The 17,284-nt window shown below is 42.8% G+C and overlaps 1 protein-coding gene across 6 annotated transcripts in view; it reads right to left on the minus strand.

Annotated features, from left to right (window-relative positions):
* The window catches only part of LOC309391031 (proto-oncogene Mas-like), a 32,267-nt gene extending 15,397 nt beyond the window's left edge, over positions 1-16,870 (minus strand). For 3 of the 6 annotated variants that reach the window (XR_014175215.1, XM_081951064.1, XM_081951061.1), the window contains exon 1: positions 63-218. The gene's annotated coding sequence lies outside the window, so the exon portion shown is untranslated. Of the gene's footprint in view, positions 1-62; positions 234-9,982; positions 10,204-16,844 lie in introns of those variants that run through there. The other 3 variants (XM_081951062.1, XR_014175216.1, XM_081951063.1) reach the window with 3 other exon arrangements.
* Between the last annotated feature and the right edge of the window lie 414 nt (positions 16,871-17,284).

The following is a 17,284-nucleotide window of genomic DNA, read 5'->3' on the forward strand; positions in this document are numbered from 1 at the left end:
TCCAAAGGAAAGAGAATTTTGGTGAACTTGTCATGATTGGAACACAGAGACCATCCATTCACTTGTTTAGTGGGAGAAAAGGCCTGACTCCCCCTGTAGAATCACCTTCAAGGAATCTTCTGACTCTGTTTGCTCACAGTCCAATTCAATCCCAAAGCAAGTCAGGAGAAGCTCTTCTGATTAAGCTTTCTCAGCCTAGGAAAAATAGGCAGTTCAGGACATTTTCCTGTAACCAAAAATAAACATAATGGAAGAGAATCCTTCCATCATCTCCAACATTCAGGATAAAAAGCACCACCATGGGAAGACATGAATGAATGAATGAATGAATGAATGAATGAATGAATGAATGAATGAATGAACGAATTATTAACAAAATTGCAAAGGACTTTGGAGGTCTTGTAGTCCAACCCCCTGCTCAAGCAGGATATCCTTTACCATTCCAGACAAATGGTTGTCCAATCGCTTCTTAGAAACTCCAATGATGAACCCTCAATTTCTGAAGGCAATCCATTCCACTGAGTCATTGTTCTAACTGTCAGGATGTTTCTCCTTAATTCTAGTTTGGTCCTCTACTTAATTAGTTTCCATCCATTGCTTCTTGTTCTGCCTTCAGATGAATTAATTAATTCATTCATCTCAAGGCAGAACAAGAATTCATTCATTCATTAGTCAATGAACAAACAAATAAATAAATAAATATTCTTATACAATAGCAGAATTGGAAGGGACCTTGGAGGTCTTCTAGTCCAACCCCATGCCCAGGCAGTCAACCTTATACCATTTCAGACAAATGGCATCCAACATCTTCTTAAAGACTTCCAGTGTTGGGACGTTAACAACTTCTCGAGGCAACTTCTGTTCCACTGATTCATTGTTCTAACTGTCAGTAAGTTTCTCATCAGTTCCTTGTTGCTTTTCTCCCTGATTAGTTTCCATCCATTGCTTCTTGTTCTACCCTCAGGTGCCTTGGAGAATAGTTTGACTCCCTCTTCTTTGTGGCAAGCCCACAAAGATATTGGAATACTGCTATCATGTCTCAGCTAGTCTTTCTTTTCAGTAAACTACATACCCAGTTCCTGCAACCGTTCTTCATATGTTTTATTCTCCAGTCCCCTAATCATCTTTGTTGCTCTTCTCTGTACTCTTTCCAGAGTCTCCACATCTTTTCTACATCGTGGTGACCAAAACTCAATGCAGTATTCTAAGTGTGGCCTTACCAAGGCCTTATAAAGTGGTATTAACACTTCATGTGATCTTGATTCTATCCTTCTGTTGATGCAGCCTAGAACTGTGTTGGCTTTTTTGGCAGCTGCTGCACACTGCTGGCTCATATTTAAATGGTTGTCCACTAGGACTCCAAGATGCCTCTCACAGTTACTACTATTGAAGAAGGTACCACCTATACTGTACCTGTGCATTTTGTTTTTGTTGCCTAAATGTAGAACCTTACTCTTTTCACCATTGAATTTCATTTTGTAAGATAGAGCCCAATGTTCAAGTCAGTCAATATCCTTCTGTATCTTAAGCCTGTCTTCTGGAGTGTTGGCTATTCCTGCCAGCTTGATGTCATCTGCAAATTTGGTGAGTTCCCCATTTGTTCCCTTAGCATGAGGCAGAAAAGTAAAGAAAAAGGAAAAAAAGGGGGCACATTTTGAAGACTTTCTTTTTCAGAAATGAAACACTAAAAAGCTATCCTGATGTTTCGTTCCAGAGTGCAATCCAAAAATCAGTACCTCAGTCTGTTAGATTCGGGCAACGAGAGAACAGACTCCGGATGATAGTGTCAAACAGCTCTTTATTTAGTAGTAGTAGTGATCCAGCTTAACTTGGGGTCTAGAAGCTCCCCTTTTATAGGGATCGGGTACACCTCCCGTCCAATCAGAACAACCCCTTGTTCCCGCCCTAGTGGCGGACCTGAGTGGAGACTTACAGCGGTTTATGCTAATATCTAACACCCCTCCCCTCTTAGATGGAGTGTTCCGGTTCGTGACAAAGTCCTGTAGGTATGCCGGTTTCTGCCTTACTCGTGTGGACCGTCGGATTTCAGGTTGAGTTGGAGATCGGCGTGTTCCTCCTGTTCTGTTTCGCTGGCAGGGGATGATTGGTTCTCCTCGCTCAGGGGTTGTTCCACTCTATCGTTGATCTCCTGTTCCACCCCAGGCTCTGTTGTGCTGAAGTCCTCTGTACTCGGATATTCGGGTGTATGCATTGGCGGGTTTTCCGACGGGAAGAAGTCTTCGTTTGCTGACCGAAGGTCGGAATTCGTTATGCGGCCACGGAGTTGGTCTATGTGTCTCCTCCAGTTTCTCCCGTCCTCTAATTCCAACAAATATGATCGGGGACCCGTGATACCAATTACCTTTGCCGGAATCCACAGCATTCCCCCTGCATAGTTGTGGGCGTATACTGAATCCCCTATGCTAAAGTTCCGAATTTTGCTTGTGGAGTCTGGGGGCGATGTGGCAGAGTAGTTAGGGTGAAGCCGGTCCAGGTGAGACTGTAATCGGCGACCCATGAGGAGTTCAGCGGGGCTCCTTCCGGTCGTGGCACTGGGGGTAATATGTTGGATTAGTAGGTAATGGTCGATTCGTGTTTGCCAATCACCTGGGCCCATCCTAGCGAGGGCCTCTTTAGCAGATCGCACCATTCTCTCCGCCTGTCCGTTCGATGCCGGATGGAATGGCGCGACGAGGGCATGCCGAATTCCCTGACTCGCTAAGTATGTTTTGAATTGCATGGCTGTGAATTGGGGCCCGTTGTCGGATACCAGGAGGTCGGGCAGGCCGTGAGTGGCGAAAAGTCACCGAAGTACCTTAATGACTGCCTCTGCCGTGATTGAAGTCATTAGGACTACTTCCAACCATTTGGAGTATGCATCCACAACTATTAGAAACGTTTGCCCTTGGACTGGCCCTGCAAAATCAATGTGTATTCACGACCAGGGTGCTTTCGGTTTGTCTCATTCTGTAGCGGGCGCTTCCGGGGGTGCTGGCCTAGACTCTTGGCACGGATCACAAGTGGCTACCCATTCCTCTATCTCCTTGTCCATGTTTGGCCACCAAACGTAACTCCTGGCTAACGCTTTCATCCTTACGATCCCCAGGTGCCCAACATGTAAAGCGTCTAGAACATTTCTCCGCAGTGCATATGGAACAACAACTCGATCCCCCCACAATAAACAACCTTGTAAAACCGACAGTTCATCTCGTTTAGACCAAAACAGTTTGAAGTTGGGTCCCACATTCCCTTTGGGCCACCCCCTCCATACCCAAGTTTGTACTTGTCTGATTACATTGTCCTTAGCAGAAAACCTAGCAACGTCCTCAGAAGAAACTGGTCCTGAGTCCAAACAGTCAATCAATAGTACTGGTATCTCGGGAGTGGGGTCTGTTAACAGTTCTGGTAGTGGGCAGCGGCTGAGTGCGTCCGCGTGCCCTAGTGTGGAACCCGGTCGATGTATCAATTTGTAGGAATACGCAGCCAGGAAAACAGTCCACCTGGTCATGCGTGGGGAGAGTGAGACCGGTGTGGGGCGGTTTCCTGCCAAAAGACCCAGCAGTGGTTTATGGTCTGTGATGAGTTCGAAATCGCAGCCGTAAAGATACTTGTGGAAACGTTTGACTCCAGCCACAGCGGCTAACGCTTCCCTGTCCATTTGGCTGTAGTTTCGTTCAGCCGATGATAAAGTCCTTGAGTAGAACGCTATGGGTGCTTCGTTTCCGTTTGGTATTCTGTGGCTGAGGACTGCGCCGACGCCGAAGGGTGAAGCATCGCAGGTCAATACTAGTGGTAGAGTTTGGCTGTATTGGATGAGCAGCGAGTCGGTCGTGAGCAGGCGCTTGACTGCGGCGAAGGCGGCTGCCTCGGAATGTCCCCAGGTCCATTTCGCGTTCTTGGCTAGGAGTCGATGTAGCGGCTCAGCGACGGTAGCTTTCTGTCTTAGAAAAACGCTGTAGAAGTTAAGAAGCCCGAGGAATGCCTGAAACTCGGTCTGATTTCGTGGTGTGGGGGCGTCCTGGATCGCCTTAATTTTCTTCGATGTTGGGTGTATGCCCAGTCCATCGATTCTATACCCCAGGAATTCTACGCTAGGCACGTTAATTTGGCATTTTTCCTTTTTCAGGCGGAGACCCTTCTCTCTGATTCTGGCCAAAACAGTTCTAACACATTTTAATAGTTGCTCCTCGTTTGCAGCCGACACCAAGATGTCGTCAAAGTATGGGACGACTCCTGGTATGCCCTGCAAAAGCTGTTCCATGACGCTTTGGAACAAACCTGGAGCGATGCTTACGCCGAATTGTAACCGGTTGCATTTGAAAGCACCCCTGTGCGTCACTATAGTTTGGGCCTCCGCCGTGGCGCTATCCACAGGCAGTTGCTGGTACGCTTGTGCCATGTCTAACTTTGCAAATATCTTTCCTGGCCCCAACAAATGCAATAGGTGTTGGACTACGGGCACAGGATACGCGCTCTGTTGTAGGGCAACATTAATTGTGCATTTATAGTCCGCGCAGATGCGGACTGACCCGTCTGGTTTAACTGGGGTCATGATGGGGGTTTCCCAGCGCGTGTGATCCACCGGTTCAAGGATTCCTTGCTCTACGAGCTTATCTTTCTCTTTGTCAATCTTGGGACGGAGTGCAAAAGGCACTCTTCTAGGTTTGAGTTGGATTGGCGCCACCTTTGGGTCTAGATTGAATGAGATTGGTTTACCCACATACTTACCAAGACCAGGGCTGAACACATCCTCGAACTCCTTAAAAATCTGTTCAGCGCTGCTGTTTTCCATTGCGTTGATTCCGGTGACTTCTAGCCCCAGGGCTTCAAACCAATCCAGTCCCAGGAGGCTCTGTAATGGCGCGCTGGCGATGGTCACGGGCAGCTGGGCTATGATGTCTTTGAACTGGACCCGAAACGTGCCTTGACCCACGATGGGGACCCTGTTCCCCTGGTAGTCTCGTAACAGGATGTCTGGTGTTCGCAGTTGGCGCTTCTTAAGGCTCGGAATTGCTTTCTTCATGGCTGACCATGAAATGATCATCAGGGATGATCCCATGTCGACTTCAAGCTCGCAAGGGGAGTCCTCCAGGAGGACAGTGATTTTCAGCTTTTTAGGCCGCTTGGTGTGGACCTGACCTATCGTTGTGAGATAAGTTCGCATTGGTTCTCTCTGGGTCAACTCTCTCTCGGCATCGGTATCCTGGGGATACTCTCTCTCGGCTCTCTGGTAATATGCCCTTTCAGCTCTTTGTGTGTATTCTCTCTCGGCTAACTCCCTTGGTTCTCTCTCTGGGCGCCCTTTGCTTTTCTGCCAAGCCCCTGGGTTGGGCTTCTGTCGGCGGGAAATCGGAGGCTGCCATTGTGTGGCAGGGACTTTGCTCCGGCACACTCGTGCGATGTGCCCCAGTTTGTCGCAATGCGAGCAAACAACGTTTCTGAATCGGCAGGTAGACGGGGGGTGGTTCCCTCCGCAACTTGCGCATGGTGGCAAACGGAATTCGGGTTTCCCCACCGGTCTTGTGTGACTGCTCCGCATTCGATGGCTGTCTTTGAATTCGCTGTCCTCGACCTCTTGATCGGTGGCCTCGTAATGTACTCTGGCGTGTCTGGCTCCGGCCTGGATCGCACTGTACCCATATTGTATTGTTTCGGATGATCTGTCCGCTGATTCAGAAGCTCTCGCCTCATCTAGTGCGATTTGCAGGCTTAGGTTGGGTTTGGCCAACAATCGTTTCTGCAAGGAAATGTCTCTTAACCCGCATATGAGGCGCGCCAGAATTTGCTCGTCCAGATCCCTGAACTCGCAATGCGTTGCTGCTTTCCGAAGTGCTGCAACATACTGGTTGATGCATTCTCCCGCCTTCTGGTTCCTCGTGTTGAATTCCTGGCAGCGAACATGGCGGGAAGGTTTTGGCACGTAATGTGTTTGCAATGTTTGTTGTAGTGCCGTCCATGATACCGCCTGGATAAGGGTTGGTTCGGAAAGATCCCTGGCCGTTTCGAAGACCTCTCGACCACAGTAGCTCAGGAACATATTCTTTTTCCGAGAGTCCGGTACTCCCGTGTATTTGTTGGCCTCGAGAAAGCACTCGAACCTCAGCATGTAGGATTCCCAATGTTCGGTGATTGGGTCGTATGGAGCTGGTGGAGCGTGCATCGCCATCTTGTCTGTGTTTGAATTTGCCGTGCTGAGATGGCTGCTGGAATTTCCGTCGAATTCTGGGGCTGGATCGGATCCGAAGATTTTGAAGGTATCTTCTTCGTCCTATCTGCCTCTCGATCCCACCTTCGTCGCCAGTGTTAGATTCGGGCAACAAGAGAACAGACTCCGGACGATAGTGACAAACAGCTCTTTATTTAGTAGTAGTAGTGATCCAGCTTAACTTGGGGTCTAGAAGCTCCCCTTTTATAGGGATCGGGTACACCTCCCGTCCAATCAGAACAACCCCTTGTTCCTGCCCTAGTGGCGGACCTGAGTGGAGACTTACAGCGGTTTATGCTAATATCTAACACAGTCAATAGAAGGGAATTTGCTAGTCAAGTTTTGTAACATGGTTTAAAAATTTGAAACATGTTCCAGGGGTTCAGAGAGATCATTTGGGCCCCACTTGACACTTCCTTCCAAAAAAACAAGTTTAACAGGCAGTAGAGAGAAAGCAGAACTACTTAATTCAGAGGTCTTCAAACTTGACAACTTTAAAACCTGTGGACTTCAACTCCCAGAATTCTCCAGCCAGCTGGCTGGAGAATTCTGGGAGTTGAAGTCCACAGGTTTTAAAGTTGTCAAGTTTGGGGACCTCTGGCTTAATTCATCCTTTGCATCTGTCTTCATGCAAGGGAGGGTGGAAGTCAAGAGCTGATGTTTCTCCAAGTTTTTCCTTTACTATTATAGGTTTACACCCTTATTGTAAAGGTTGTGTATCCAATGTTAAAAATTTGGGCAACACTCATGTCCTTCATTATGATAAATATGATTTAAAACTATAACATTAGTTGGCCAGCAGACAGTTCATGAACCTCATAAACATAATTGTGAAAGTACAAAGGGACTCCTTAAGTTTGAGAGAAGAGAGCTATATCCATTGGAAAGTTGCAGGTAATAAGGTCTAGGAGTGAGCTTGCAGGCCTCAATGAACCAAAGTTTTAAACTAACATAACTTTGAAATGTACCAGATATGTACCATATTTCTAATGGGTTATGTGCTGCATTTTCTGCCAAGTATGCATGTACGGATATATTTAGAGCAAGAAGAATGAGCTGGTAGGAAATGAGGAACTGAAAGTAACAAGTGTCTGAAAGCTTCAAATGTACCGGGGCAATCACAGAAAGTGACAGTCAGTAAGAAAGTACAAGGAAGTGAAATTATGGAATGCGTATGTCAGTAAAAAAGAAGGTATAAGAAATGTGGCCTGAGATGAGAATGGTGTTAGTTAAAGGACTTGAAGGAGCTGCTATATCTCTGGACTCTGTTGCAAAAGCTTGTCAATGTAAGTGCACTATTGCTATTCTATCTATTCTATCTTTTGCTTCTGTCTTTTGTTCCAAATGATTAGAGACAATAAACCTCTGATCTTAAAATAAGAGTTATTGTTTGTGGTTTCGTCCTTGGTTTTTTTTAATTAGAATTTTCCTATGGCAAGGTCTTCTGGTCCAACCCCTGCTCAAGCAGGAGACCCTACACCATTTGAGACAAGAGGTTGTGCAATCTCATCTTTAAAACCTTCCAGTGATGGAAACCCCGCATCATAAACGCACCAGGGTGCCTAACGTCCCTGTCCTACTGTCCCCATTTATTTGTACCCATTTCCTGTGTTCTTGTTCATGTTTATTCTTATACCTGTTATCTTGTGCATGAGTGGCAAACTAAATAAATAAAGTAAAACAAACAAATAAATCTCATCACCATCACCAACATCATGGATTGCATAGGTTGAATAACAATCACAGTCTGAACAGAAAATGGAACAGATCATCTTGAGGTGGGAAAAAGAAGAAACAGCATGAAATAATAAAAAAAAAAATTCTTGCTGCATGTTAGGAAACAAGGAAGCAATTAAAGGGTTTATCTGATCTAACTAGAATACAATTGAATTGAATTATTTATTGGCCAAGTGTGATTGGACACATAAGGAATTTGTCTTTGGTGCATATGCTCTCAAGTGTTCATAAAAAGACAAGATACATCCATCAAGAATCATAAGTTACGGCACTTAATGATAGTCATTGGGTACAAATAAGCAATCAGGAAACAATCAATATCAATGTGAATCATAAGGATACAAGCAACAAAGTTACAGTCATGCAGTCATAAGTGGGAGGATTCTTTCGTGAAGCACCTTTATTCAATAGAGGTATGCCAATATTGCCAGGATGAACAGGTACTATTAAAATTTCAATAGTGGGCATCACTATGGAGGTAATAGAAAGAGGAGATGGCAGATTTAGTTTTTTAAAAAAAACATTTTTTCAGAAGTAATTGAAGGTGGTGCTATCAAATTGTTTGCAAGAAAGGCTGTATATGATGAAAGATGATAGGTCAAAGAAGGTAGAAAGAAGAAATGTTTCTCCTAATATATTTTTTTCTTTAAAGAAGACCACTAGAAGATTCTCAGCTAGGAAACCAGCAACAAACAAACTAATAGAACTTCCCAGCATACAAAAAAAAGAAGAAGAGGAAGAATTTGCTATTTAATATTATAAAATTGGACAATAGAGATAATATTGGGATGAATCTGAAAAAGATGGGGAAAAAAGCATTCCAGAATTGCCTTTTAAGAAAAATCTGCTGACCATCCCTTGAATAGGAGTTGCATTAACAGAGAAAAATGATCAGATCTTCACTTAAGATAATGGGAAAAAGAAGGCGAGCACACTTAACAGAATAGCTGTTATCTTGAAAGGAGATTAAAAATCTTGATGTTTATTAAGGGTTAGGAGTCAACTGGCTTGAGCAATCTCATGGGCCCCTCAGAAACCTCTCTGGAATTGTTATGTAATTTGGCATGCGTGAAAATTCATACCCTGTGGCTTAAATTGAGCTAATGCACATTTTTCTCAAACTCATGCAACTCCTTTGGTTAAAAAGGAAAAGCCTGGCTAAATATCATGTAGAGATGCAGATTGAGTTCCCTTACTGGAAATTAGCTCCTTTTAAGCAACACAAGACCCCCCTCATCAGTCAATAAGAGGAAAGAAGGGGATTCTGTTAGGTTTTTGGCGGGAAAAACCTTGGACCGCCTTTGGTAAAAGAATCAATAGCTTCCTGAAAGAGGAGTTACCTCAGGGACGATAGGAAAGTGTGGTTTTGCTCCTGTAGAGCCGCAATTGTACTGCCATTTTGCATATTTAAAGTGTGTATTCCATATATGGAAACTCACTTTCTTTTTGACACCGTTAATAAAGTGTTGGGGTTTGTTTGTTGTTGTTGTTTTTTTTGTTCCAATCTTGGCTTTCTGGCACCCACCTCAGCTTGGCTTTTTCTTGGGTTCTCCTTTGGATTTAGCCAGATCTGGGAAGGATGTGGGTGTCCATCCTTCCCAGCAGAGGTGGGTTGCTGCTGGTTCAGCCCGGATCGGCTGAACCAGTAATTGCAGGAGGGGAGGCTTCACCCACCTGCACATGCACAGAAGTATCATGCATGCACACAAGTAGAAGAGGGAGTCAAACTATTCTCCAAGGCAACTGAGGGTAGAACAAGAAGCAATGGGTGGAAACTAACCAAGGAGAGAAGCAACTTAGAACTGAGGAGAAATTTTCTGACAGTTAGAACAATGAATCAGTGGAACAGAAATTGCCTCCAGAAGTTGTGAATGCCCCAACACTGGAAGTCTTTAAGAAGATGTTGGATAGCCATCTGTCTGAAACGGTATAGGGTTTCCTGCCTAGGCAGGGGGTTGGACTAGAAGACCTCCAAGGTCCCTTCCAACTCTACTATTGTATTATAGTAGTAAACAGGTAGTAAAGAAATTGGCAATGTACCTCTACTTCCCAGTTCCCCAGAGGACTGGAGTGAAGGGAGAAACTAGTATCTGGCAAAGAAGATGGCAGCAGCCATTGGACTGAATTTTTCAGTCGATGGTCATCCCAGGTGGAGGTTACCTCAGAACTGAAGCACCTCAGAGGAAGGGCTGATTCGACCCCGAGGATGCCTTTCCTTTATTATTATAGTAATTGAATTTCCTTGGAAAAAAGGCAAACCTGGAAAAAAGGGTCAAATCTGAAAGCGGTTCATAAGGACAACACCAGAGGCGGGTTCCTACTGGTTTGGACCAGTTTGGCCGAGTAGATCATAACTCGGCTGGCCACACCCTCAAACCGGTTCTATCGGTAGTACCGTAAGTGGCACCATCTTGTTTTTTGCGTCTGCGCAGAAGCATTTTTTTTTTCACTATTGGGGATGCACGCATAGTGCAAAGCGCATCCCTGAGCAAACTGGCAGTAATAGAAGCTGGATCCCACCCCTGAATAACATATTTTAAAGTAACAAACCAACATCCCACGAGAAGCTGTGTAAGAACATTATTTAGATGAGTAGAAAGAAGAGGGACAAGGAAGAGGGAGTCAAACTATTGTCCAAAGCACCTGAGGGTAGAACAAGAAGCAATGGGTGGAAACTAATCAAGGAGAGAAGCAACTTAGAACTGAGGAGAAATTTCCTGACAGTTAGAACAATTAATCAGTGGAACAGAAGTTGTGAATGCCCCAACACTGGAAGTCTTTAAGAAGATGTTCAGCCATTTGTCTGAAATGGTATAGGGTTTTCTGCCTAGGCAGGGGGTTGGACTAGAAGACCTCCAAGGTCCCTTCCAACTCTACTATTGTATTGTATAGTACAACCACACTGCAGAAACCCTAAACATCAGGAAAAGGAAACAGATTGTATATACAACAACACAAGCTCATTTCAAGTTAGAATTGAATAGAATAACGGAGTTGGAAGGGGCCTTGGAGGTCTTCTAGTCCAACCTCCTGCTTAGACAAGTTGTGAAAACTATAGCAAAAAAAAAAAAAAAGAGGGGGCAAAGAGGATTGATGTACAACATACAGTATAGAGAGTGCAATAGTCACTATGTAGGGCAAATAGTCAGAAGACTAGCAGAGGACATCCATGAACATCAGGTATCAGTCAAAAGATACGATGAAAACTCCTTCATTTCCCAACACGTGGACAGAATTAATGAGTTTCAATTGGGAAACCTGTGAGCATCCTAAACCAAGCTAACTCTAAAAATGCTACAGAGTTCCTTGAAGCCTAATGGTCAGGCACAATTGAGATGTAATTTCTGTCATCCCTCCCCTTTAGATTTAGACATCGTAAAAAGCAAAAACCTGAATTTTGTTAAAATGGGATTAAGTAGCTGATAGGTCAATTTGTGGGAACTGAAATATTCGCCACCTCATTTTTTTCTCTCTCACATTTTTTAAATTTATTTTTAAACATAAAAGACAACATTAAAAAATGTTCATCCATTGCATACAGCATGTCGTTTGGTTACAAGTGTTTTTGCATCCGTATTTTCGATTACAATCACAGATTTTCCATCCAATATAACCAAAAACCTCACTTTCATTGTACAGCATATATTCAATTACGATTAATATTTCTTTCTTTTCAATAAACTTAATTCTCTTACATTCTTGATTGTCTGCTTAACAACAACGTACCTTTATGCAATCATTGTCTCATTTTAAATATTTTTACAGTATAAAAGAATTTACCAAGTGTTTATGTTTATATATCTATCAATATTTTCAACAGGATACCTTTATAGTATGCACTTAAGAGTTATATATTATATTACCAATCCTCTATCAAATGTACATTAATTCATTTATTATCTTTGTCCTTCATTTTATAACAAAAGTTTCTAAGTTATTCATATATATGTCAGTGTTTCATTGTATTATTATTAATCTAACAACATTATTATATTTTCGCTTTTCTCCTTCAATTAAAACATTGTATCGTTATTAGTCTATTTAACAACATTATTGTATTCTCACTTTTCTCCTTCAATTAAAACATAAGTAAAACATTTTTCATGTCCAGGTTCTTTTTGCCAGCCACTGATAAAACAAATCCCATATCTTATAAACTGAAATATTCGCCACCTCATTTTTAATTGGGAGTAGCATGGTATGTGAACATAGCCATTATATTTCATTCATTTGCTTTCAACCTAATTACCAATAAAGTGATATATTTGCAGCTCAGAGTTTAAATGAGGGGTCTTTGGTGCTCTCTGAGTTTGATCAAATTGAGGATGTTACTTAATTTGGGTAGTGAAACTTTGCAAGCAAATAATCAAACTCACAGAATACCAAGAACCCAATTTCTAGAATGTTCACCAAATAATTGTGTTGATATCCTGGTGTGTGTGTGTGTGTGTGTGTGTGTGTGTGTGTGTGTGTGCAATTCTCCCTTCTCTGGTTTACACCTTCTCTGACTCCACATGCTTCAGTTAAATGACAAAGCAAGGCATCATGACACAATGTCTCCTATCTGATTTTGTTGACAATGTGGTTTGAAAATGTATCCATTCCCTGGATAAATTTAGGGTGGTGGGGGGAGCCATCTTTACAAGCAAGATGAAAGGATATGGAAAAACCAAAAGAAAGAAATTGGATGGAGAAAGTTGGCAGTCTGGCTCCTACATTGATGTTTAAAGAAATGTTCTTATTATTTCTAGTTTGACTCTGTTCCCAATTCTGGGACATAATCTCAAACATACTAGAACATTAGCTGGTAAACTCAAAAGTTCTAACCCGAAACAAAGGGGATGTGGTAGCCTAGTAGTTAAGACTCTAGGCTTGCCAAACAGAAGATTGGCAGTTTAAGATCCAAGTACCGCATGACAGAATGAGCTTCCATTAGTTGTCTCAGATCCTGCCAACCCAGCAGTTTGAAAGCATGCAGATGAAAGTAGATAAATAGGTACCACTTTGATGGGAAGGTAGCAACATTCCATGCACCTCAAGGTATGCTGGTCACATGACTATGGAATATCTTCAGACACCGCTGGCTCCCTTGGCTAGGATATGGAGATAGTACTGCTCCCTAGAGTTGGACATGACAGGACAGGGGAAACCTTTACCTTTACCTAAAACAATTCTGAAGCTGGAATGGACGTTCTCAGTGTTCAGTTCATTCTCAGAATGAAATTACTTTTTAATTCCATATTCTTTCAGTATGAACATCTGTTGTGGCCCAGGAGGATCCGGTTGAGCTGCTGATGGACTCGGATAGCGAGGAACCATATGAGTCTGCTATGGAAGATGTGGAGGACCCTGGGCAGGGTTCAGACTCAGAACAGGGACCAGGGAGGCTGGTTGACCACCGGCAGGCACCTGAGTCATGGAGCAGTGGGGAGGATCAAAGGCAGTTTGTCCCTGATGCTAGATTGAGAAGGGCTGAGAAACACAAGCAGCAACTCTGTAGGCAGACTCACAGAAGATAATTATACACAGGTGGTTGTGGATTGGCCCCTCCCAAGAGAGTTTATAAGTGAGGTGTTGGGAATGGACATTTGCAGGAAACAACCATTTGAATTAGTAGTGAAGAAAATCTGTCTGTATTCTAGCCGTGTCTGTTCATTTGGATTATCTGTGTTGCTTCATTTAAACTATCTGGGTTACTGCCAAGCTATTCTATTGAATGTGAGTTGCCTGGGCCCTCAGCCAAAGGATTTGTTATCTCAGTAATTAAATAGTGGCAAACAGCCAAGCCTGTGTTCTGGTTTATTCACAGGCCAGAACATACATCCCACTTTATTTACTCCATCCCAGGAGCAAGAAGCTTCTTTGTAGGGCTCATATGGCTGTAGAGAGTCTACCCAAAGATGGCCATGAGAGACACATTCAGAAGCTGTTAAAAAAAAAAGGAGATGAGCCTTCTCTAAGCCCTGGGAAAGTGTGCAGCAGCTGCCAAAAAGGCAACACAGTTCTAGGCTACATAAACAGAGGGAAAATAAGATGTGGAGACTCTAGAAAGAGTGCAGAGAAGAGCAACAAAATTGATTAGGGGATTGGAGGCTAAAACATATGAAGAACGGTTGCAGGAACTGGGTATGTCTACTTTAATGAAAATAAGGTCTAGAGGAGACATGATAGCAGTGTTCCAATATCTCAGGGGCTGCCAAAAAGAAGAGGGTGTCAAGCTATTCTCCAAAGTACCTGAGGGAAGGACAAGAAGCAATGGATAATCTAATCAAGGAGAGAAGCAACTTAGTACTGAGGACAAATGTTCTGCCAGAACAATTAATCAGTTTTCACAAGTTGCCTCCATAAATTATGAATGCCTCAACACTGGAAGTTTTTAAGAAGATGTTGGATAACCATTTGTCTGAAATGGTATAGGGTTTCCTGCCTAAGCAGGGGTTTGGACTAGAAGACCTCCAAGGTCCCTTCCAACTCTGTTATTCTAAAGAAATAGAAAAAGTCTCAAGCTCTATCCTTCCTGAGTCACTGAGGTACAAGAAGAGGGGATAAAAAAAGAAGACTAGAACTAAACTTTATGGAGATACGCTATATAAACAGGATCTTGCAGGTCGGCTTCCTGACCCGGAGAACCTTCAAGGGCTTATGATGGCAGCCCCCTCAATGCCTTCTAATTTGATTTCATTAGAATAGAACTTAATCAAAACATTTCAATATTTAGAGCATTTTTGCTTCCCGAGCTGTATAAAAAAACGATTGTTGCTTTCATACTATGTGGTCTCTTAGTGTCTGGAATCCCGAAGGAAAAGACGAAAAAGTGAGATCCATTTTTTCCCCCTTCTTGCTTCTTTTCCTTCTGCAATGGTATCCCTTTAAGGGTCATTTAAACAGAAAAGTTTAATTGTCCATTAACAGTAATTTAGACATCTTAAAAAGATACACCTTTTCCTTACAAATTGCAGAGTTCAGCCAAACACTAATGGTCCAGAATTTAATGGCTTTATAAGGAATGTGTTGAAGAACTGATGTCTCATTCTTCTTGAACCAAGACCATCTCTGTGTTTACATGTTGCTGACAGTCCTGGACTTCTTTTGATGCCAGATCAAGGACTACGCTGAAGACATCCTGAAATAGAACAACTCAGTAGAATTTGGATATCAAAAGGTAGGTGCTTTCTAAATTTATGCATATGTCCTATACCTGAAATTTCGCTCTGTGATTGATTGATTGCATGTGTGTCATTAAGTTGTTGCTAATTCTTAGTAAACACTTTGATATTTTCCATGATGCTCTGTCCCTTCTTCTACTATGCTGATTTCCTCCCATTCCCATGCCTCCTAACGCAACACCTCCCATTCCCCCAATGCTCCTTCAACATAAATTTTAGACTTCACTTGGAGTTCAACACACTACATTATCTTTGCTTCACACATCACCATATCCACATCATTCTCCACCCAAAGGCAACCAAAAGAAGCAATAATTTAGCAAACTAGAAAAATTTAGCAAGATTTTGATTCATAGTCAACATCTTTGTTTATTTTTCCCCAGACAACAATAATCACAAGGTGTATCTCACTTTGATAGTTAAGGGTCTTATTACTTATACATTGTCTGTAATACAGAAAATAGAATGAAAGAGGCAGGTATGCATTTTTAGGACTGCCTTGGAAAAGTATTGAGTGTACATTTAACTAAAGAGTCTTCCATCCTTTAGAGGTCGATAAAATGAGGACCCAGATTGTTGGGGGCAAGAGGCTGACTGTAAACCATTTAGAGAAGACTGTAAAACACTGTAAAGTATATAAGTCTAAGTGCTATTGTGATACATAGATGAATGAATGAATGCTAGATAGATAGATAGATAGATAGATAGATAGACAGAAAGACAGACAGACAGACAGATACATACACATATACATATGCATATGCATACACATACACATATATGCATACACACACATACACACACAGATACATATGCATATAAACATTTGCAAAGGAAAAAAAACATCAGAATGAATATGGGTAAGATACACTCTCAGTGCTTCTCAAGATTGGGTTTGAATTTTATTTTATTTTATTGCTTTGTTCATGGAGTCTTGAGAACACCTGAAAAATGAAAGTTTTATCTACTATGCATCAAGCACTGTCCTGTCAGTCCTGGTTTCTAAAAAGGTGGCCACTCTTAAAGCTTAAGGCTTATGACAAATTATTACCTTACCAAGGCCACGCTTGGAATACTGCATTCAGTTCTGGTCGCCACAATGTAAAAAAGATGTGGAGACTCTAGAAAGAGTGCAGAGAAGAGCAACAAAGATGATTAGGGGACTGGAGACTAAAACATATGAAGAACGGTTGCAGGAACTGGGTATGTTTAGCTTAAGAGAAAGAAGAACTAGGGGAGACATGATAGCAGTCTTCCAATATCTCAGGGGTTGCCACAAAGAAGAGGGAGTCAAACTATTCTCCAAGGCACCTGAGGGTAGAACAAGAAGCAATGGGTGGAAACTAATCAAGGAGAGAAGCAACTTAGAACTGAGGAGAAATTTCCTGACAGTTAGAACAATTAACCAGTGGAACAGCTTGCCTCCAGAAGTTGTGAATGCCCCAACACTGTAAGTCTTTAAGAAGATGTTGGATAGCCATTTGTCTGAAATGGTATAGGGTTTCCTGCCTAGGCAGGGGGTTGGACTAGAAGACCTCCAAGGTCCCTTCCAACTCTACTATTGTATTGTATTGTATTGTATTGTATTGTATTGTATTATTGTATTGTATTGTATTGTATTAGCAATACATTTGAAAAAGCAAATTTAAAATACAAGACAACCCATGTTAATTAGCAAGTGCAGCAGTATAGAAAAAAATCATATTCCAAGCATTACAAAGACCATCCTGTGTGACCCTCAACTTGCTCTGCAAGGAAGTGAAGCCTCATGTTGCATCAGCCAGGCTTCTCTGCAAAAAAACAGAAAGGAAAGTTGGGTTTTTGAGGGCTCTGGAGCTGGGACAATAGAAGCTGAGTCCCTAGGTGGCCTGATGGGAAGAAGACCTTGGACCGCAAGCGTCTTCTGCCCGACTCTAGGCTGCTTTGGGTGGGTGGATGGGAAGGGGGCCAAGGCTTACAGTCTATAACAGCCCCAGGCACTGTGTTGTGGCCCACCAGCAGCTAGCAGAACTGGCAGCAGATTCGGACAGTGAGGAGGTTAGGGAGGAACATGGCCAATCCTGGAGTCTGGGGAAGGCTCTGATGAGGGCTCTGTTGGAGGCAGAGAGGGAACCAAGGCCGTCTGACAGTTATCAGCTGCCTTCAGAGTCAGACATCAGTGAGGCAGAGGAACAGC

The sequence above is a fragment of the Natrix helvetica genome, assembly GCF_964273705.1.
Source record: "Natrix helvetica genome assembly, chromosome: 4".
NCBI lineage: Eukaryota > Metazoa > Chordata > Lepidosauria > Squamata > Natricidae > Natrix > Natrix helvetica.